Source organism: Bos grunniens, chromosome 8, assembly GCF_055505025.1.
Source record: "Bos grunniens cultivar Pamir isolate PY7600 chromosome 8, Bosgru_T2T1.0, whole genome shotgun sequence".
Classification (NCBI taxonomy): Eukaryota; Metazoa; Chordata; class Mammalia; order Artiodactyla; family Bovidae; genus Bos; species Bos grunniens.
In genome coordinates this window covers 88,332,855-88,356,066 of record NC_141172.1, presented here as the reverse complement: position 1 = coordinate 88,356,066, position 23,212 = coordinate 88,332,855, and the positions used below count along the sequence as shown (strand labels likewise).

The 23,212-nt window shown below is 50.9% G+C and overlaps 1 protein-coding gene across 8 annotated transcripts in view; it reads right to left on the bottom strand.

Moving 5' to 3' along the window:
- SEMA4D (semaphorin 4D) overlaps positions 1–23,212 on the bottom strand; it is a 113,029-nt gene that overhangs the window by 34,836 nt on the left and 54,981 nt on the right. Inside the window, exon 2 of one of the 8 annotated variants that reach the window (XM_086414479.1) lies at positions 3,899–3,976. The exons of 5 other annotated variants lie outside the window; for them this stretch is intronic. The gene's annotated coding sequence lies outside the window, so the exon portion shown is untranslated. Of the gene's footprint in view, positions 1–3,898; positions 3,977–8,898; positions 8,974–12,950; positions 13,030–23,212 lie in introns of those variants that run through there. 2 more of the 8 variants (XM_086414477.1, XM_086414480.1) reach the window with 2 other exon arrangements.

Genomic DNA, 23,212 nt, shown 5'->3' with positions numbered 1-23,212 from the left:
CATGTCATTCTTTTTCTCTCCCCAAACTTGAAACTTTTTACTTTGCATTGGGGTACAGCCGATTAACAATGTTGTGATGGTTTCAGGTGAAGAGCAAACGGGCTCAGCCACACATACACGTGTCCACTCTCCCCTAGACTTCCCTCTCATCCAGGCTAACACGTAATCCTGAGCAGAGTTCCATGCGCTATCCAGTAGGTCCTTGTTGGTTGTCCATTTTAAATACAGCAACGTGTATATGACCTTCCCAAACTCCCTGTCTCTTCCCCCTGGCAACTGTAAGTTCATTTTCTAAGTCTGTGAGTCTCTTTCTCTAACCATTATCATTCTAATTATGCATCTCCTCTGACTATGCACGTGTGTGCCTGCTCAGTCACTTCAGTGTCTGACTCTGTGCGACTCCATGGAGTAGTTGGCCAGACTCCTCTGTCCATAGGATTCTCCAGGCAAGAATACTGGAGTGGGTTGCCATCCACTTCCCAACCCAGGGATTGACCCTGTGTCTTCTGTGTCTCCTGCACTGCAGGTGTATTCTTTACCGCTGAGCCACCAGGGAAGTCCCCCTGACTCTGCATATGTGCTTATAATTCACATAATGCACGGTCCATTTGCAGAAGAAAGGAATGAAATAAATCAGGAGAGAAGTGTTTCCCTCTCACACCGGCAGGAGAAACTTGACCTTCACCCCCACCCCCACCACACCTCCAACCCTGTAGGAGGGTGTGGGAGCCCCAGTGTCCATGCCCTGAAGGCAGCTGTCTCAGGACTGTTCATAACAGTAGCACAGAGCCCCGGTGAAGGGGGTCTTTGTCTTGCATGCATCTTGCCTACACTCTGCCAACGTGACCTCACCTTCTGAAGGCCCCTTGCCTCAGCAGTTAACTAATAGGTGACACCTGCCAAGATTCCAGGTCCAGGCCCTCTGACCCAGCAGTTTTCTGCCTGGAATTCAGCTGGGCACACCCACACGTGCACAAGATGCCCAAGTACGAGACTGCTGACAGGAAAACTCTGGAAATACCCAGGAGTCCATGGTCCATCGGTTTATATGCATGTGTGCATATATGTATGTGTTTGCGTGTATAAACGTGCATATGCACATATACTTCATGTGTGTAAGCTGATTTGTGTATGAGCTATGGCACACCTACAGGATGTACAGCTGTTCAAAAATAAAGTGGTCACAGGGATGAAACGATGTTCAAGATGCTTAGTTCAGTAAAAACTTAAGGTTCCCAACAGTGTTATATATGCTATTTGTGCAGACACAGGGTACGTGACCAAGTGCACATGTACATAGTTTACTCAAAACTATCTGATTAGATCAGCATTTAATCAAGATCAGCTGGCAGTGAGAGACTAGAAAGAGACTCTAGCCTGAAGCAGGGGTGTATTTCATTTTCTAGAAAAAATATTTTATTTGTTTGGCTATGTTTTGCCTGGAGAATCCCAGGGACGGAGCAGCCTGGTGGACTGCCGTCTATGGGGTCGCACAGAGTCAGACATAACTGAAGCGACTTAGCAGCAGCATCCCAGTCTTAGCTGTAGCATGTGGGATCTAGTTCCCTGACCAGGGGTTGAACCCAGGCCTCCTGCACTGGGAGTGCAGAGTCTTAGCCACTGGACCACCGGGGAAGTTCTGGCTGTATTTCATTTTTGATGATGTGTATTCTTCAGTACTCAGAGAAGGCAATGGCATCCCACTCAAGTACTCTTGCCTGGAAAATCCCATGGACGGAGGAGCCTGGAAGGCTGCAGTCCATGGGGTCGCTGGGAGTGGGACAGACTGAGTGACTTCACTTTCACTTTTCACTTTCACGCATTGGAGAAGGAAATGGCAACCCACTCCAGTGTTCTTGTCTGGAGAATCCCAGGGACCGGGGAGACTGGTGGGCTGCCTGTCTATGGGGTGGCACAGAGTCGGACACGACTGAAGCGACTTAGCAGCAGTAGCAGCATTCTTCAGGACTATTTGAATTCTTACCACATGCTTTCCTAATTAAAATATTTTAAATCTGATACTAAAAGTAAAATGTATTAAATGTGAGATATTGGAAAATTAAAGTTGGAGAAAACATTTATGGCAATTTCAAAAAACACAAGTTATTTTAACTATTAAAAACATGATTCCCTTTTTGAAATTTACTAAATGCACTTCATCAAAATGGAAGTTTTCAAGAACAGTAGCAGACCTGACATCATCTCTAGCCTCTCCGGCGTTTTGGACATTTTGTTGGCACTGTTTAGCCTAAGAAAACTCAGACAGAGGACAGCATTTCCATGCAGGTGAGTGCCCCAGATCCCAGCCTCAGCTGAAGTACCCTGGGAAGTGGGAGGGCCAGGCTGGCTGGCAGGCAGCAAGAGGAACAGAGACCTGGAACTCAGTGAAGAACAAGGGACCTGTGGGCAGTCAGGCTGCCAGGTGGGAGGAGGAGAGGGGAGAGGAGGGAGGAGGGAAGCGGGGAGGGGAGGAGAGAGCGGCCCAGCAGGAACTGTGCCTCATCCTCCGCATGGCAGGGCTCCCCAGCACTGTTGTATGGTTAAATATGATAATGCTGGATATTCAGATCGTTTGTCAATTTCTTACTTAAAATTCACTTTTAAAGACTGATTGTTTTATCAAGAAGGCTTTCTTTCTAGAATGCAGAGTCTATCTGCAGAGGTCAGGGGCCACACAGAGAACACCGAGAAAAGGTCCTAAGGCTCTGCCCTTAACACACACGGGGGAGGGGGTGGGTGGGGGTGGGGCAGGAAACAGGCTCAGAACTTATTCACCACGTTTGTTTCCTTCTACTGGGAAATACTGCACATAACCTGCATGACTTATATTCATTTGACTCACTTCTCAGTTTTCTATTGAGTGAAGTGAGTGAAGTCGCTCAGTCTTGTCAGACTCTTTGCGACCCCATGGACTGTAGCCTATCAGGCTCCTCCTTCCATGGGATTTTCCAGACGAGAGTGCTGGAGTGGACTGCCATTTCCTTCTCCAGGTCAGTCTTCTATTAGTTAAGCTATTTTTGAAAAGGGGTATTTTCTATGCTATTAAACACAATCAACATCTACAGCATTTTTTGTACTTCTTTCAAGGCAACTGAATGCCTTAATTCAGCTCATGTTTATTCTCCCCCTAACAGGGAAGGCAGCAAAGTATGGGGGCCAGAGTGTAGACTCTGAGGCAAGCTTGCCCAGGTTCAGGTCTAGGTGCTGCCACTTCTCAGCTGTGTGACCTAGAACAAGTCACTACCCCCTCCTCAGCTGCTCCCTCAGCCTCTCCACTCCCCTCAGCTACTGCCCCAGCCCCTCCACCTCCCTACTATTCCCTCAGCCTCTCCTCCCCTATGCTACTCCCTCAGCATCCCCGCCCCCCACTGCCCACCCCCGCCCCCCCACCCCCGCCCCCCCCCCGCCCCCCCTGCCCCCCGCCCCCGCCTCACTCTCCCAACCCCACTACTCCCTCAGCATCCCCCGCCTCACTCCCCAACCCCCACTACTCCCTCAGTCCCCCCACCTCCTCACCTACTCCTTTAACCACCCCCACCCCCTCAGCTACTCTGCTGAGGAAGCTGCATGAATGAGGAATTTGAGACACACGTGCACACCACAGGAGCATACTGTAGTATATACGTGCCTACTACACTGAATCAATGTTAACACAGAAACAAAAGGACACTGCACTGTTGTGATACAGTGGGGACACCCCCCAGTGCTGGCAAAGATCCACCAGAACCTCACAGCCACACACAGTCACCCTGTAGCAGAAACAAGTGTCGGGGGAAGCGGATTTCTCAAGCCAACACCAATCCCCATGGTGGGCTACTCTGTGATCTGGCTGGCCTAGAATTTTCTAAAACACATCGTCATGACATCAGCTTTTACTACCAACCCCTGGTCCATGAACCTGAAAAGTTCTAGACTCTGGGTGCATCCTCTGACTCCAAACTCCATCAAGCCCTTTCTGCCGAGGTCCATGCGTGGGCTGGAAAGAATTTCCAGACATAAGGCAGAATGAGAAGAGAGTAGAGTTCATTAGAGCTGTTAGAACATCAGGCTGGCTCAAGGGAGAGCCGACCCCTTTTGAAGGCTAGTAGCCAATTTTTATAGCCTCACCCTCTACCCCAAAATTCTCTGGAATTTTCCAGAGAAAATTCCTACTGGAATGGCGGCATTAGATAATTGGTTAGGATGCTCCAGGGCGGGCAACAGCATCGGTATTTTACCTAATAAGGGGTCAGGGAACTGGGAGGCTCAGAGCAACAGCTGCTATGGGGTTTGGTCAGTTTTAGAGATTTTGTCCAGTGACCTTGGAAGGGGCTCCACACTTTCTTTCAGAACTAGACTTGGCTGCCCCAGAGTGACCTCTACCCTCTGTTTACAAGATGTGCCATGGCACCACCCAGGGCCCCCTTCAGGCCGCACCCCTCCCACTCTCCTACAGGGCTTAGTGCACAGCCCAGACTCGCCCCAGATATCCTGGCTGGAGCTCCCTGTGTGGTTTCAGGGGCTGAAAACCAGCAGAAATGCCAGCACACTGCCTGCCTTCCCCAGGGTGATCCTGCCTTTCTGCTCCACACATCCCAGCTACACCCCACAGAAGCATCTCCGTCACACTCATCCCCCTAAATCCCGGCTGTCACTACAATTTGGCTCATGGACCAGGGCAGCCTGAAAACTGCCCTCAGAGATGGATGGCTGGATTTGGCTGAGATTCAATTACTGGGTCTTGTGAAGAATTATAAGCAATAGGAATAATGAATATCCTACCAAAAGGCGAAGGTGAGATGGTGGTCAGGCACTCCTGACAGATTCCACCAGCACTGCTCACAATGGAGATTTCTACTGTGCTTTGCTGTGAGTGCACTGTGAGAAACCCAGGGCATTAGACCCTTACCACTGTGAGTGAGTCAGGGAACCACATCCCCCGTGGGCAACTCCCTGGAGTGTGCACATGCCTGATCATAAACACTGGCCAGCTGAAGGGGCCTGTGGGGCAAGAGACTTGGCACTGGACACAGGACACCACCAGTCGCGTGGCCTCCTGCTGTCTCTGGGACCTCCAGTCCCCAGCGAACCCTGGGGAGACAGGTTTTGCGTTGCTGCTGTGGAGGAGAAACAGACTCAAAAAATGCAATAACTGGTCTGGAGCCACGATCAGAGCTGGGACTCCCTCCCTCCAGGATCTCGCAGCACCCAGAGGCCTTGTCAGCACCTCTTGGGCTCTGGGAGGGCCCACCGGGCTGGGGGTGGGGCAGGTGTGTCAGAGCAGGGCAGAAACCACTCTGGGGCAGCTCTGTGTCTCCAGCTGGAGCTGATGCCCCTTCTGCCCTGGAGCCAGCAGCTCCCACCCTTCCTTCTCCAGGAACTCGGGGCAGAGATGAGGAGCCATCCCAGCCCCACAGCGAGCACTTCAGAAACAGTGGTTCCTTCCCTTCACCATTCAGTGAAGATGTCACAGAACCTTCCCAGAAAGAATCATCTGGAATCTGGGGTAGGTGGAGGACTGCATGCAGGGCTGCCCAAGGCAACACCCTACACCCCCAGGTGGTCACGGCCCCCTCCAAGTGTCCACAGGGAAGGAAGCACCTGTGGTTACACCAGGAGACTGGACTCCTCTTGTCCTGCATGGGGCCGCCAGACCCAACCCGGCTGCAGAAGGACAAGAAGGTCTCTGCCAAGGCAGGAGGGACTGGCTTGGGAGCCTCACCAAGCCCAGGCCCAAACGGGGATTTCTTTTTTAAGTCTGAAACCACAAAATGCCACTCTCTTTGCTTCATATCTAGTGATTCCTTAAAAATATATAGCAGAGGTACGAAGTGAGGCCAGCTTGACCACAGGCCGTCATCCAGCTTGAATGGGCAAGGGCTGGAGCCAACATAAAGCCCTGTCCTTTCAGCCCTGCCCCTTCCCTGGACATGACCGTCCCTCCCGGCTTGGCAAACCCGTCAGGGATCCCACATGCTTCTGCAAAAGCTCCATGAAGGCCCAGGTCACCTCATCCTGGCAGGACACAAAAGAACAGTCATCAGCCCATCATCTCAGGTCCAGTTCCCCCTCAGGAATTTGTGCACACACCACCTGCACAGACCTCTGAGTCTGATTCACCGGCTTGCACACCCCTTCAAGGAGACTTCCAGGAACGTCAACTCGGCCCTGGGCTCAGCTGAGCACCTTGTGGCAAAGCTTGCTATTTTGAGACTCTGCTGCCTTTGAACCACGTTCAAACCACACCAGCTACAGCCAGGCAATGGTAGACCAAGGGGCCTCTGTCTGTCTGACCCTGAGGTGCCTTGGAAACTACCAGGAAGGTCAGAAGGGTATGGAGCCCAGCTAGATGGCTGGATTAGAAAAGGCCTGTGTCCCTCTGGACTGTAGGAAGGTGCCTGGGAGTCTCTTCTGCTAGAATTCCCAGGGTGAGTTTGAGTCCAAGTCACAGTGAGGATTTCACTCTGCAGCCACCACACAGGGAAGAGACCATCACAAGCCACTGCTGGCCGGACCCCAACTCTATTAACCTTCAACCTGCCCACAGCCCAGCCTAGCGGCCCCCGGGGCCCACAAAGGCCCTGTTTTTCCAGCAGATGGGATTCCACAGTGGGCGGGGCATCCCTTTCTGAGCTCTGAGTCACGTTCCAGATGATTCAGAACTTGTGAGACGCGGAAGAGTGGCAGCCGGTGCGTCACCATCACGCTGTCACCTTCCAGGTGGAAAACTCCAGCTGAGGAGTTAATCTGCCTCACTCTGTCCTGCGGCCCCCAGGAGGCACCTCCGCTCTGAGACCACAGCTAGGGGGCAGGTTAGGAATGAAGCAGGAACGGAGGCCCAGAGAGGGGTCTCTAGCCAGGAGGTCTATCCTCCCAATCCGTGTGAACCAAAATTAACTGAAAAATCTAAAAGACATTTTGTTGTTGTTTAGTCGCTCAGTCGTGTCCGACTCTTGTGACCCCATGGACCCCATCGGGCTCCTCTGTCCACGGGATTCTCCAGGCAAGAATACTGAAGTGGGTGGCCATTTCCTCCTCCAGAGGATCTTCCTGATTCAGGGATCAAATTTGCTTGTCTCCTGCATTGGCTGGTGGATTCTTTACCACTGAGCCACCTGAGAAGCCCCAGAGATATTCTAGAACATTCTTAAACCACATAAAGTAGGCCACCAGTTCCGCCCCCTCTAGGGTCCTCCCACCCGTCCCTGGGGAGGGCAGCATCTTGGCCCAGAATGACTGGGCTCAGGGGCAGGGCACCTTCCTCAGCATGGGCTGCGGTTACACCAGGCCCCTGGTCAGGGAATGGCCTCTAGGCACTGCCCACACTCGCTACCTCACACAGGCTGAGCGTCCTCATCCAGAGACACAGGATGCAGAGACAGGATGCAGGGACGGAAGGAAGGGGCCCCCAAATATGGGTCTGGAACAGTGCCGGCCGGAGGAAAGGGTTCAGTTTTCTCACATTTCAGAATCCTTGGGTAAGATGCATATGGTTTTTAGGGCTGAGTAAATGTGAATAATCGTGCTTCACTAATTTCTTTTCTGACCAACTGACTTACTCAGCTGATAGAAAGCAGGGCTGTGAGCACACATCAAACACCCCTGTTCTGTGAAAGGTGATACAGCTTGGAGGCCTCGCTTCCTGCAGAACTGGCCCTGGCATGTGGCCAGCTGGCCACGCCATCCGCCACAGAACATCCTCTTCGGGCGCCCCCTGATAAGACCAACCCAAGGCCTGGACAAGGTGCTGGGCTCCCTGTGAGCATGAGAGATGCAGGGTCTGGCCTTTCTCGTCCAGTGGGGATCCCTGATGACCTTTGCCCCCAAGGAGGTCCACCTGACTCCTGCTCTTCTCACGCTGTGGGACATGGAGCAGGAATTCTAAGGGGGCAAATGTTCACTGTGGAGGGTCTGACAGGTGGATCCACTGGGTCCCTCAGGGTGGGCTGCTGCCCCCTGCAGTGGGAGAGTGTCTGGTGGGCTGACCTCAGACAGAAGTGGCATGATCTCTGGTCCTGGGAATGGGTTCTTCCCTCGTCTGCAAGGCTGGCTGCGGGCCAGCCTCACCCAGGCACTTCTGCTTTCCCTGTGACCACACAGGAGGACGTGGTCTAGACAGATGCCCCTGGGCAGTGTGGGCACCACTTCCCACAGAGGCACTTCCTTATGATCCCAGCCGTCACAGGCTCAGGACGCTGCCACCCCACTGCCACAGCGGTGACACTGTGTGGAGCCCAGGGCACAGTTACGGGGGTTAGTAGGGTGGGCACTGGGCAGCAGAGGAGAGGGTGGGACTCCTGGGCCAGGTGCCAGGCAGGGCTCTCGGAGCTGTGCAAATGTCAACCCGGTGAGTCCTCCTAGTTTCCGAGACTCTGGCCCCTCATTCCAGACGGGAGAGAACTGAGGCACTGGCCACTCTCAGTTCAGGATGGCTTCCCCTCCACCAGGACCGTGCTCCCCCTGCGCTGGGACCCTGACAGCACTCACGCCAGCCCTGCTTCCAGGTGTGGGGTGATGGGCGCCCCCAGGGAGGAAGTGCTCCTGAAACAGCAGAAAACCTCCAACCACGGCTTCCTGTGGGGGCCGAGAAAAACAGAATTCTTGTCCTGATCCTTGACCCTGTCAGCAGCCAATGAGGCTTCCCTTAGGGCTGGCTTGGCCCTGCCCTGCCTACCTTCCATCAGTCCCTCAGCATCCTTCTCAGCCTCAGGGTCCCTTCTAGGCCCTCAAAGCTCTGGGTCTGGAAATTAATAGGAAGGGACGCAGGGGTAGAAGTCATCCATCTCAGGCCCAGTAAGCAGTGCCTCCCAGGGTACCGACAGCCGGGGTGGCCCCAGCTCTCGTGGACCAGACCACCTGATGCAGGCCTGCAGGCAGCTCCCCCACCCCACCAGCAGCCACCCCCACCCCTCTGGTTACCTCTAGTCTCAGCCTCACTTGCCTCACTTGTGAGAAGCCAAGCAGATGCACAGCGGAGCACTGACTTCCCCATCATCACTGCTTGAACCTTCTAGGGGTGGGGCCAATAAGGGAGTGAGTCAGGCCACTTATGACCCCAGGAATGTACCAACATCTCGCAGGGATTCCAAAATCATCATCAGATATTCGCATATAAGAACACCAAGGAGCCACATCAGTGTCGATCGGTGGGGTCAAGTGTTCGAATCCCACTGTCTGACCCTAGGCCTGCTCCCCACGGCCCCTCGCCACTCCTCAGGGCTGAAATTTCCCCACTCCAAGTTGGAGCACCTGAACCAGGTGGACCACAGGGCATTAGCAAACAGCTCTGGGCCTAACTGGGCTCATTTAAATCCAGTTTCTTATCAAAATCTCAACTCGTTCCAAGTCAGGAGTTCAGCAGACACTTTGGAAAAGATGGTTTTGGCTGAGGACGCCTGTATCTGTATCTCCAGGCCATCCACTTGTCCTTGCCTCCGAGTGACGCCTTTCCCCAGGGAAGTCGAGGAAGCAAGCCCTTTCCAAATAAATGCTCTCTGCTAACTAGGCCAAGCAGGAGTGCACACTACCCATTTTCTCTTGCTAGCTTAAGACAGAGGCCTAAGAGTGAAATGAAATAATTTACACAAACTGCAGTCTGCAGAGTGAATGAAAAGTGACGCTAGTTTTATGCTCAGAAGAACGTGGCTTCTGTTCAATGTCAAGTTGTCTCAGGACATTCTGAAGACTCAACTGATGATACAACCTCATTAAAAACTTTGTAATTACAAAAGCCTGGGAAAGTTGCTGCTTCATCCCGTGTTCAGAGGGGAGCACCCAGTGGGTAGCTCTGCCTGGGGAAATGGTCTTGCCTGGCTGCCGAGGACAGGTTCCAGGCTTGAGTGGCAGCCACATCTAAAGCATCCACAGGTGACAGAAGTTTCTAGAAACATTTCAGCCACAGGGCCGGGGATTACTCAGAGGCCAGGACACACGTAACAAGGCTCTCCCACTTTGCAGGCTGGAAACTTGAAGCGCCTGCTCCAGCTTGTCCAGCCCACCCTCTTCTTCCCAGCCCTCTACCCTGCCAGGTCCCTGGGGCATCTCTCTTCTATCTCAAAAAGCCAAGAAGAGCCACACTGGGTAACCCCGCCTTCCCTTCCACTCCACGCTCCTGCAGGGAACCCACTGTCAGTGGACTACAAGCCCCCTCAGTCTCTAGTGGGAAACAATTTACTGCTTCCCTGGTGGTTCCTATTGCCAGGCTGCAAAGCCTCCTTCACACCCCCCTATCCCAACTCTGGCAAGAGCTGGCACCTGGCCAGCAGCATGGCCCATGGATCCGTATCATCCCAGGCCAGGGGATCCACAACAGTTATCATTCACTGGTGAGGGCGGAGCTTTGCCTAGCTTTCTGGAGGAGTCTGACAAGCTCTGCCACACAGGTTTCCTTGGACTCAGCAATCCTACAAGTTCAAAAGGATGCCAGCCCAGGAGTGTTTATCTCCACATCTCTTTAACGAAAGTAAAAATTCAGAATCTAAATGTACGCTCATCAGGAACTGGCTAAATAAATAAATAAATATTACAGCACGCTCTGCAGGCAGCACAAACCATCAAGTTAATGCTTGTTGACAAGTACAGATAAACACAATATATCATTAAATGCAAAAGAGAGATGATAAAACAGCACTTAAATGTAAGCTTATTCACGTAAAGAAATTGCCAGGGAGGTGCACACCCAGAAGGGTGTGAGCACTGCGGCTCCAAGCACAGGCTGGAGTTCACTCCCTGATCCCAACAGGGCAGCATTACCTGTCTCCACAGGTGAGCTCGCTGAAGCCAAGCACCTGATTGTGGGCCCCTAGCACGCTGGCCGTGACCACCTGTTGTAGGCAGAGGAGGGGGGCCAGGCATGGGCGGTGCTCAGTTCAGGGGCATCTTTAATTATCTTCTTTGGACTATTCTGCACCTTCTAATTTTTTTACATTAGGAAATGAATTTTTCAGTCCTTTTCTTACAAAACAATCATGTAATTTCCAAACAACAACAGTTCCTCCAGATTCTTTCAGTCTTTTTGCCCCCAGGCCACTCCACAGCAAAGGAGAAGGTGGCCCCAAGCGCCCCCAGGAGTGCAGTCCTCCCATTCTTGGGGTGGCTTTCCAGCACTTCCCGTCCTCAGCCAGACTAGAATCTGCACTTTCAAGTCCCCAGTCCGACCCTGGTTACTCGTGTCTCCATCTCTGGGTGTCACACGGCATCCACCACCCCCTGCCCCACCTGTGCTGCCCCATCAAGTCGGCCCCATCCATGTACCCACCAGGAGGGACATAAATCAGTCTGGGTGCTGGGCCCAGCTGCCCAGGTTTGAGCTCTGGTCCCCTTACCAGCTGTGTGACCCCAGGCCAGCCACTTAACCCCTCAGCCCCTCAGAGTCTGCGCTGGCAGATGCAGCTAGCCTAAAAGTACGTGGATTATTGTAACACCACTCAGCATGATAGATGATACCCACGCACATTAGAGATGACATTAAAATCTACCACGGAATGCCTGGAGCCATTCACTAAGCCTTTAACGAGATCGTCGCAGTGAAGCTGCCTAATCCTGCCAGGGGCAACAGCTGCAAGAAAAACAACTCTTGCCAAGTTTCATATTTTGCTCTTTTTACAACAATTTTTCCCAAAGAAACTGATCAGAGAGGGAAAGAGCTTTGTCCTTAAAGTCTGAGGAAATCCACCACTTCTACACACCTCTGAGCTGCTCTGGTCTTGGCCTGTGACTCCTACACCCTGTCCTAAAAGATGTCACCCTGCCGGGTTGCACCTGCTTACCCGAGGACATCTGGGGATAGGTGTTACTGATGTGAGCAGTTGCCTCCTTCAGCAGCCAAACGTTCATATTCCAACATAAAGAGTGAGAAGATCCATGGAAGGGAGGAAGAGGGCAGTCAGGGTTGCCCAGAGCCAGCCTGTGAAATCCAAGCAAGGACAGGCAGCCTCTGGCCCTGCCCATGCACGGGAGTGAGGCCCACCCAGGGACAGTGGAAGCAGTGCCCACAGCTGCCAGGTGCCTTGGACACCTGCAGTGGCTCAGTAATCACTGATTTAACTCTAAAACATTCAGTCACTGGGATGAGTCAGCTGCAGGTCTCAGCGAGAATGCTCTCAGAGAATATAAATCAAACAGCCCTCACTAATCTTGGATGTGGCTGCCATTGGATCACCAAGGTCTTCAGCAGTTGCAGTAAGAGCCCCTGAAGAGATGAAGAGCCATTAGAGTCCATAATGGGAGAAAGGCTGGCACAGAGCCGTCCCCGACAGCCAGGAACGGGCCACACGCAGCTGCCACAGTGTCTCAGTTCTCTGTTCCTCTACCCCCACGTGTGAGGCAGACCCAACCCACAGCCCCGTTCCCGTAACACTGTGGTCCAGGGGGAAGAAAAACCTGATCAGCAGTCAACCAAGGACCCAGATGCAAATGCCCATGGACTCTGTGCAAACAAGACAGAATCAGACAGCAGGGCCAGCTGAGTGTGGTCAGTGCCAACCAGGCAGCTCCCCATGCTGCTCTGGGTAGTGCTTCTCACACCTGGAGAGCCAGGCAGAGACCCTGGGGGCACTTGGGAGCCGAGACCTGAGAAGATGAAGTGAGAGTGAGAGCCCTGGAACACTAAAATACGTAAGTGAACACCCTCCAGTGTCCTCTCCAATAACAAGAATGTGAAACCAAGAGAAAGAGGAGCAGTGCACCCCAGGACAGGTAGGCCCAGAAGTGTGAAGACAAGCACACACACACACCACACCAAGTCACCCCTGAGACCATGGCTACCAGCTTCCTTTCTTCAGGTCCTGCCTGCTCCAAGGTTCAGTTTCCCACATCCCCGGCCAGCTCTGCCCCCTTCACCTAGGAGCCCTGGCCAGGCCCCTGCACAGCCGGGCAGCCCCCTCAGGGCTCCCATGCTGTTTCCTCCCCTGAGAATTCTCCAGCAGCCACAAGGAGCAGCAGGTGGCCTCTGCTCACAGCTCAGACCTTACCTCTCCAGTTTCTTAGTCTCCGAAGGACAGTTTATTCCCACGGGAACTCTGGTGCTGGGGTGAGGATGAGGAGCTTGAGTCCTGCTCAGATGAGAGAAGGACCTCAGGAAACGGGGTGCTGTCCCATCTCTACCGGATCTCCAGCAGCTTGCAGAGCCTGTCCCCCCAACCCACCCCCAGGGGGCTCTGAGCAGCCTCCCAGGCAAGAGCTTGCCAACACCCTCCATAGAGCTCCCGCCAAAGCCGTCTGCCCACTCACAGGGGACCCCAAGAGCAACATGAGGCCACAGACACAGATTCAAAAGGACCGAACACACACGTGCACATGTGCAGCAGAGACCATGGAACCAGGTGAGAGTGGAGGCCAAGGTGGGCAGAGCCCCCATGGGTGCCACTCTCCTGCCTCACATCGGGGCTGCTGAAGGCAGCACATGGGCAATGAACAGTCCTGCCAAGAGTGAAGCTCCAGAACACAGGTCAGCCTGATTTTCTCAACCTGAAAGGTCCCAGAACTGTCAGCAGAGTGTCCTTTTCAACCATGTCCTGGAGCACAGTCCCCAGCCAGCCCATGGCCAGGTCCAAATGTCAACCGAGTCCAAGCTTGCCATGCTCACCACACAACAGGCCAGTGAATCCGAGAGGTATTGAGACAAGGAATATGCCTTTATTTGGAAAGTTGGCAGACCAAGAAGGCAGACTAATGTCTCAAGATAACCATCTTATGGGGTTTGGATGCCAGGTTCTTTTATAGAACAAAAGGACGGGTGCGGGGGGGGGGTGGTGGTGAGGAAATAAAGTAAAAGAGGCAGAATTGGCCTCTGGTTCTCCCTCCTCTGGGTAAGGCTCTCCCTGAGATGCCCTCTGGGGATGTGTAGGGCCTGAATAATAGAGTTGGATTTGGTGCTGCAGAATGATACTTAATAACCACGTGAAAATTAGGTGAGTTTCCAAATTGAGGCTTTAATTAAAGCAAAGACATACTCCTTAGGATGGTTACAATAAAAACAAAAACAAACAGAAAACAGGCATTGATGAGAAAGTGGAGAAACTGGAGCCCTGGTGCCCTGTTGGTAGGAATGTAAAATGGCACAGCTGCTATAGGAAACAGGATGGAGGGTCCTCAAAAAATTAAATACAGAATTGCCCATGATCTCTTAATTCTACTTCCAATTATACACCCAAATGTACTGAAAGTGAGGTCTCAAACAGGTTTTGCACACCCACATTCAGAGCAGCATTATTCACAAGCCAAAGGAGGGAAGCACCCGAAAAATCTACTGATGAAGCAAGTGTGAAATACCCATACATACGGTGCAATTATATTCCGCAGCAGGGATATTCAGTGAATATGCCTCAGACACCCACAACCTGCCGCCCCTCCAAGGTGGCCCAGCCAGTGACACCATCACCACCCAGCACTGCAACTGCACCCAGGGGTGCCATGAGCCAACAAGGCAGTCACTCAAAGGTGTACAGTGCTGCAACTAACGAGAAAACACCAGCATCCAGGGATACTCAGCCGTCAATCATTCCATGGCTCTTCTCTCCAGGACAGGAAAGTGACAGGAGCGGTAGAACAGCGCCCCTGCACAGGGAGAGAGGTGAGGGTGGGGGGGGGCATCTGGGAGCACCCAAGACAGCACGGGAGCACCAGGAGCCCCCTGCCCTTCTAGAACCTCTGCCCCCACTGACTTGGCCCTTCCTCTAGGCTCACTCCACTGGAATAGACATCTGCAGGTGGAGAACTCACATAGCACTGCCATGTATGATCACCGTGGGAGCCGTCTCTAATTGTCTGAGCTCCAAGATGGGCCAGACCTTGGCCGGGAGACATAATGGCACTTCTGAAAAGTGGGCTCTGATAGCCTGCACAGCCAGCCAGGCCTGTCCCATGTCCACTGGTTCCCACTCCACGCTACCCCATCCCCACCACCAGATGGGGAAGCTGAGTTCCAGGGAGGGTCAGGGCCCATGATCCTGGTGACAGTCAAGCTCCTGGAGACTTCAAGAAGTGAGGATGTCAGCAGGAAGCTTCTGGCCACCTTGTGGACTGAGGCTCACTGTCCCCACCAAACACTCCTGGCCACACACTCCAGGTTGACAGAGATCCACGGTCAGCTGGAACACACGTCTGTGTGGGTGGTACGTGTAGTGTGTGGGGGTGTGGGGGTGTGCATCTGTATGTTCTGAAATAAAGTAAAGAGATGATTGAGAACCCTGGAGACCAGGGTTAGAGCTGACAATTGTATTATACACAGACACTGTTGGCTAAAAGGTGGAGGTCAAAGTTCTCGTGGTTTGTTGGGAAATATTTCCCTCAGGGTAAGGTCCTGGTTGGTTCAGACAGTAAAGGATCTGCCTACAATGCAGGAGACCCCAGGTCCGATTCTTGGGTAAGGCAGATCCTCTGGAGAAGGGAAGGGCGACCCACTCCAGTAATTTTGCCTGGAAAATCCCCCTGACAGAAGAACCTGGCAGACTACAGTCTCTGAGGTTGCAGAGAGTCGGACACAACTGAGCAACTAACGAGGTCTAGAAAAAGTTTCTAAGGCAATTTTTATGTGAAAAGGGACAATGTCAATAGTACCTCTGGTGGAAATCATAACCATTTCCAAAAGCTTGTTCCTGCATTAAACCCACCTCTCTCATACAAACAGCTAAGAGGATAGTCAAATTCCAAACCAGAGAGGGCACTTCTACCAAAATCCAAGTTCACAAAGTCCAGGAGTACAGCATACTGCAGACCCAATCCGCTAAGAATAGGTAGGATAGGGAGGGGGAGCTGGCGAAATACTCAGAGCCTCTAACTTTCAGGAAATGTCATAGAACAAGCTAAAAACATCCATAAAGGAAATGAATCCATTGGCCTTGCTTACACAAAGCTAAACTAGAGCTGCACAGATGCTTCTCAAAACCCGTGGCCCCACTGTGGGGCTAAGATGCTGAACCCAGTGGAAATACATAAGCTGGAATAGATGTGCTCCAAGTCCTGAGCCACAGCAGAAGGGGCTCAGATCTAAAGTCTAAGAGGGACAGTTCGCTGAATTAAAAGGTCGGTTGGCCATGCAGAAGTTCAACTGTGTTGAGGGCAAGGGCACACAGGAGACCTGTGACAGGACATAATCCAACCAGAGGCAAGGCCAGGACCAGGAGCTTGCAGGTGTGGGGTTGGGGGAGTGGCTAGCCCAGAGCCAGGCTGTGGGGCTCCTGAAACGAGCAGCCACCCAGCAAGCAACGAGGCATGGGGAAGCCACTCCTCCTTCACACTGTCCTCTGTCCTCTCTGTATTGCGAACTCAGGGCTCATGGCTGCTCACTTGGCCCTGAACGCACGAGTGCCGCATGCACAGCGCGTGCCTGGTCAGGTCCCTGGGAAGGAAGGGATGATGGACAGGAGATGACTGCTCCTGCCCTCTCCGTGCAGCTCAGGTCCGGCAGAGCACCAACACACTTCCTACTCCCACCCTACCAATCCCCAGACACATCATCTCCTCTTTCCTCCTGTTGTTAAACCCTACTATCCTCTGCAAAGGGCTTCCCTGGTAGCTCAGTGGTAAAGAACCCACCTGCCAATGCAGGAGACATAAGACACGTGGGTTCCATCCCTGGATTGGGAAGATCCCCTGGAGGAGGGCATGGCAACCCTCATGCCAACCCTGGAGGAGGGCATGGCAATCCAGTATTCTTGCCTGGGAAATCCCATGGACAGAGAAGCCTGGCAGGCTACAGTCCATGTGGTCACAAAGAGTCAGACACGACTACAGTGACTTGGCATGCACGCACATACCCTTTGCAAGCCAGCGACTGCCACTCCCTTCTGAGCTCCTCTAAACCCCTGTAGCACCCGAGGTCTAGAAGGTGACACAAAGTTCCATGCCGGGCCAGCAGAAGTACCAGCAGAGTCCTGTCCTGTGGGCACATTCTCAGCCCTCCACAGCCCTCTGAGTTTGCATAAGCTATATCTGCTTAGGCCCACCAGGTGATTCTTACCTAAAGTTTGAATATCACTGGCCTACATGATGCAGTTTCACACTAAATTTTGCACTTTCTTTGCTGCTTGGTAATGGTTTCATTTATCTCGTCTCTGTAAGTGATTGTGAAACTCCTCTTGTTATCGAGTCCAAGCTCGTTTGCTGACCGCACGACAGGCCAGTGAATCTGAGAGACGAGGTGCTGAAGCAAGGAAAACAACTTTATTCAGAAAGCCAGCTGGCTGAGAAGATGGCAGACTAGTGTCTCAGAGTAACCATCTTGTCTGGGTCTGGAATACCAGGTTTTTCAGTAGAGTCAAAGAGAAAGAAGCAATAAGGAAGTGAAGTCAGAAGGCAGACTAGAGAGGGAGAAGCAGTGGGAAGTAAAGTGAAAGGGTCGTCAGTCTCTCAAAGCATCTCCAAGGGACCGGCCAGCCTTTGGAAGGGGTGTGTTAATCTCTTCTTTTTGGTGTAGCTATTCACAGGTGGGCATGGTCAGATTATCTGTGAGCTACAAAGGCACTTTAGTTTACAGTCAGGCAGAGGGGCAGGGGCCTTTGAGGCAGGCCTTTATGTATGACTGCAATAACAAAAGCAAGGAAAATCGAGGCAAACAAACAGTTCCAGCATGGAGTCAGAACTGGCTTCTTCTCTGCAACACTCTGAGCACAAAACCATGTCTTAAGGGACCTACATGGGTTTCCTATGGCTGCTTGAGGGACCTACATTGGTTCTGTATGGCTGCCATAAAGTTTCACTACAAACTTGGTGGCTTAGAACAGCATAAATTTGTTATGGCAACTGTTGGTCAAAAATCTGACATGGGACTCATTGGGCTAAAAGGGAAGAGCTGGATGCATGCCCTCAGAAGGCTCAGTGGAAAACTGTTAGCCTTTTCCAGCTTCCAGAGGCCTCCTGCATTCCTTGGCTCCAGGCTCATTCCTCTACTGTAAAGACAGTGAAGAGCACAGGACACAGAGGCCACCTGGGCATAAGGATTCTTTTGAGCTGAAAGCAACTGAGAACAGCAGATGCAAGAGGAGTTCCCTGCCCTCCTCCATTTGCCTAAAAGCAGGACATAAATTCTCTCTGTAAAAGTATACCAGAGATGACACTGAGTCTGCATAATTAACCTTATTAAGCATCCTATATATGCTTCCTAGTCATCTTCCCACAATTTACTGTCCCCAGGAGCCCAACCCCCCTTTCTTTTGTCTTGTCACTTCAAAACTGACCGCCCTTTGTTAAAATGATACATAAGCCCCAAGCCTACTGTGGTGGCCCAAGGACGGAACAGCAGATAAAACCAAGAGGGTCTTGGAACGCAGGAATGGAAGAACCAGACCCTTATCGTCCTCCTCCCCCCATGCTGTAACTATTAATGGAACAGTACAACCTGTCTCCCCTCCTACCCTACGGAGATCGTATTTGCCCTACTCTTGCCCCACCCAGTATACATGCCTCATCCAATCAGCAAATGACCGCATAAGACCCCGATCCCACTCCTTGTACCCTGAATATAAGTGAACTAAGGACTCGTGTTCAATGTCAGTTCCCCATTGAGCTGGCCTACGGTTCTAACAGCGTCCCCCACTCTAATAAACTTCATTCTCCTCTCACTCTGCCTCATGTCTGGAAATTCTTTTCCAACCTGCGCCGGGACCACATTTTTGGTGGCCTGTACGGGGAACTTGGGGTCTCTTCCCCACCTCCTCACTTCTCCTTTCTCATAGAGACCCTCTGCGAACAGGCAAGTGCTGTGGAAGCAATTGAGGAACTCTGGCCAGGGTTACCCTCTGGTGTGTTTCAAAGGCCCCACTGCTCACTGTGGCCCAGTAGCTACCTCGCGAACAGGTGAGGGTCTCTCCTGTGTCTTCTTTCCAACTGAGGACTAGGTCAACCAATATTGTGTGGGCACAGGTCAGGCACTTAAAAGCCATTAGGGTGCCATGAAGACTCCCATGTGAAGATAAGGGGGACACAGAAAGGATCAGGCCCCAAGGACATCCGCCCCTAGCAAGACAACTTCCATGCACCGTGTCAGGCACGTAGTGGTTGAGGCAAAACAGAGACCATCGTCCCCTGGCCACGCCTCCCTGATAGGATTGTAAGGCGGATTCCTCAGCCTTCTTCCCTGTCACTTTCACTTCTTCCCTTTCAGTCCAGATTGATTTACAGGAGCCTAGGTGTTGCCCTGAACCTTCAAGACAGCCTTCCACAGTTCAGGGAATTGCCAAAGATGAGTCACCCAGTTGCTCCCAGGAATCTCTCTCTCTCCCCGGGTGACAGGGTGCCTTAGCCACATGGTTCTCAGAAATCACCTCTCACTGTCAGACGTGACTGTTGGGACAGTTGGGCCATTTTTGTGCCATTAGTAGCACGGAGAGATCACTGGGACCAAAGAGACCCCTTTCTGTCGGCCAGTGACTCTCAGTACCCCCACTCTACAGCAGGTAGGCTAAGAGTGTGTTCTGGTACATCCCAGGAGTCTCTCTCAGACTCACCCCTTGGCTATATTCTCAGAAACTGGAAAATGTTGACCCTGCAAAAGGCCTGGCCCCAGTACAAACTAGGGAACTTAAAAAAAAAAAAAAGGTCTCTGAATGGCACACTAGCCTCAAAAGCAGGGAAAGGACTCAGAATTTCCTCAGTCCTTCATGGCCCTCGGTCAGAATCTGGATCTGAGGGACTCATGCCGCATGTGTCTTTCTGTTGCCTCCCTATCTCCTGTCCCCCCGTTTCTCTCCAGCGGATTTCCTGGATGAACCCTACTCGACCTTTCATATCCACACGATCTCTAGGAAAGGATTCTGAGGGTCCCTTTGGTCCAGGTCCTTCTCCTATATTCAAAAGGCTAAAGGATCAGAAACTCTCCTAACATTCTAAAGAATCCCCTTCTAACTACGCTTTTCTCTCAGGTGAAGAAGGAACCAAGCTTCCCCCACTCCTGCAAATTCCCTTCACCCTTCAGATTCTTCTGATGGGACAAAGATCTCACTTCCCACTAGAGGAACAATCCAATGATTTTATCAGCTGATCTGCCCCTGATATCAGAATCAATTTGAGCACTATTTGGTCTATAATTTAAGTATAAAACTATGACTACAGAAAGGAAAGAAGACTTTTTGACACAGTTTGGCCATGATATTCTTTAGACCCCAGAGAAAACTGGTTAAAATGAAAATTTTTTACTGGAAACTACAAAACCGGTTCCTTTCGCATATGCAATCAAAAACAACTAGCTTGTTAAAAAGGCTGCCAAGGGAAAAGCTTGGAGTTAACCCTTTCCATGTCCCTGAAATACACAGCCCACTTTGCTGAGACCTCAGCCTTGAGCAAATTAGAACTTCAAAAAAAGAAAAAAGTGGGCTTGGGGAGTGGGTCAAAGAGAAATTTTAAATCTCAAGCGGTAAACTGTCTATCTGTATGGATTTTTGTATGTCTCAGTGTGTGTCTTTTTTTTGTTTTTTTTTAAAATAATACTGTTAGAGGAAGCACACTGATTGAAACCGCCCACCCTGGCCAGGCACCATAGTAACCATTTGCATGAGTTGTTTTATGATAGGAGATCCTGATAAGGAACACAGAAGTAATAAGCCACCATCAACTGGAAGAGTTCGGGAAAGGTCTAAACGAGACACTGCCTGTCTGTCCACTTCCCAGAATCCCTCTTGCTAGCATCCACCTTGGCTGAGCGATGCGTGTGCCACCAGGACAGACTGAATTAGAGTGATTGGCCAAAGACCACCCAGAAACTAATCCCATCACCATAAAACCCGATATTGCAAGCCACACGGCAGAGCTGTCCTCCTGGGTTCCCTTACCCTACTACTTTCCACCCGGGTGCCCTTTCCCAATAAACTCTCTTGCTTTGTCAGCACATGTGTCTCCTCAGACAATTCATCTCTGAGCGTTAGACAAGAGCCCAGTTTCGGGCCCTGGAAGGGGTCCGTCTTCCTGCAACAATACTGCTGAAGTTGTAAATGAGTTCTAATTTAATTGTGCTAAAGAAAAGTAGTCAATAAAGCAGAAGTAGATGTTTTTCTGGAACCCTCTTGCTCTTTCCTCTGGAGAAGGAAATGGCAATCCACTCCAGTACTCTTGCTTGGAAAATCCCATGAATGGAGGAGCATGGTAGGCTACAGTCCATGGGGTCGCAAAGAGTTGCACACAACTGAGTGACTTCACTTGGTCTTGCTTTTTCAATGATCCAACAGATGTTGGCAATTTAATCTCTGGTTCCTCTGCCTTTTCTAAATCCAGCCTCAACATCTGGAAGTTCATGGTTCACGTACTATTGCAGCCTGGCTTGGAGAATTTCGAGCATTACTTTACTAGCATGTGAGATGAGTGCAATTGTGCAGTAGTTTGAGCATTCTTTGGCATTGCCTTTCTTTGGGATTGGAATGAAAACCGACCTTTTCCAGTCCTGTGGCCACTGCTGAGTTTTCCAAATTTGCTGGCATATTGAGTGCAGCACTTTCACAGCATCATCTTTTAGGACTTGAAATAGCTCAACTGGAATTCCATCACCTCCACTAGCTTTGTAGTGATGCTTCCTAAGTCCCAGTTGACTTTGTATTCCAGGATGTCTGGCTCTAGGTGAGTGATCACACCATGGTGGTTATCTGGGTCATGAAGATCTTTTTTATATAGTTCTTCTGTGTATCTTGTCATCTCTTCTTAATATCTTCTGCTTCTGTTAGGTCGATACCATTTCTGTCCTTTATTGTGCCCATCTTTGCATGAAATGTTCCCTTGCTTCTGCTTTATTGACTACGCCAAAGCCTCTGACTGTGTGGATCACAACAAACTGTGGAAATTTTTTCAAGAGATGGGAATACCAGACCACCTGACCTACCTCCTGAGAAATCTGTATGCAGGTGAAGAAACAACAGTTACAACTGGGCATGGAACAACGACTGGTTCCAAACTGGGAAAGGAGTATGTCAAGGCTGTATACTGTCACTTGTTTAACTTATATATAGAGGACATCATGTGAAATGCCAGGTTGGATGAAGCACAAGCTGGAATCAAGACTGCTGGGAGAAATATCAATAACCTCAGATATGCAGATGACACCACCCTTACGGCAGAATTCGAAGAAGCATTAAAGAGTCTCTTGTTGAAAGTGAAAGAGGACAGTGAAAAAGTTGGCTTAAAACTCAATATTCAGAAAACTATGATCATGGCATCCGGTCCCATCACTTCATGGGAAATAGATAGGGAAACAAAGGAAATAGTGAGAGACTTTATTTTCTTGGGCTCCAAAATCACTGCATATGGTAACCACAACCATGAAATTAAAAGATGCTTCACAGCCATGAAATTAAAAGATGCTTGCTCCTTGGAAGAAAAGCTATGAGCAACCTAGACAGCATATTAATAAGCAGGGACATTACTTTGCCAACAAAGGTCCATCTAGTCAAAGCCATGGTTTTTCCAGTAGTCATGCATGGTTGTGAGAGTTGGACTATAAAGAAAGCTGAGCGCCAAAGAACTGATGTTTTTGAACTGTGGTGTTGGAAAAGACTCTTGAGAGTCCCTTGGACTGCAAGGAGATCCAACCAGTCCATCCTAAAGGAAATCAGTCCTGAATATTCATTGGAAGGACTGATGTAAAGCTGAAACTCCAATACTTTGGCCACCTGATGCCAAGAGCTGACTCATTGGAAAAGACCCTGATGCTGGGAAAGATTGAAGGCAGGAGGAGAAGGGGATGACAGAGGATGAGATGGTTGGATGGCACCACTGACTTGATGGACATGAGTTTGAGTGAACTCTGGGAGTTGGTGATGGACAGGGAGGCCTGGTGTGCTGCGATTCATGGGGTCGCAAAGAGTCATACATGACTGAGCAACTGAACTGAACTGATAGTCATTTGACAAACAAAGGCAGATGACCTGGGGTATACTGGGCTCTACGTAATGAAAGTTCTTGACTTATAATTCTTACTCGTGACCTTACTAATAACCACTAGCTGTATTGTTCTCTATGTCACTTGTTTCAGAAGATTCTTTCTTATGTTACCAAATGTGTGACTGATCCTGTGATAAAATGCTGATATGCACTTCCATATGAGATCAATGACTGTAATAATGTAACTCTAGAAATGGGAAGAAACAACAAAGGAATATTTTCCTGGACCAAGAGGCTAGTAAGACAGGTATGGTCCAGAGATTTCTGCTACTCGCAAGGCCTGGTCCAATTAACAGCTCACTGGGTGACCTGTCAATGGAATCTTTGTTAAACCTGAGAAAGCCTTCCCAGCACTGTGGTACACAATGGCCAT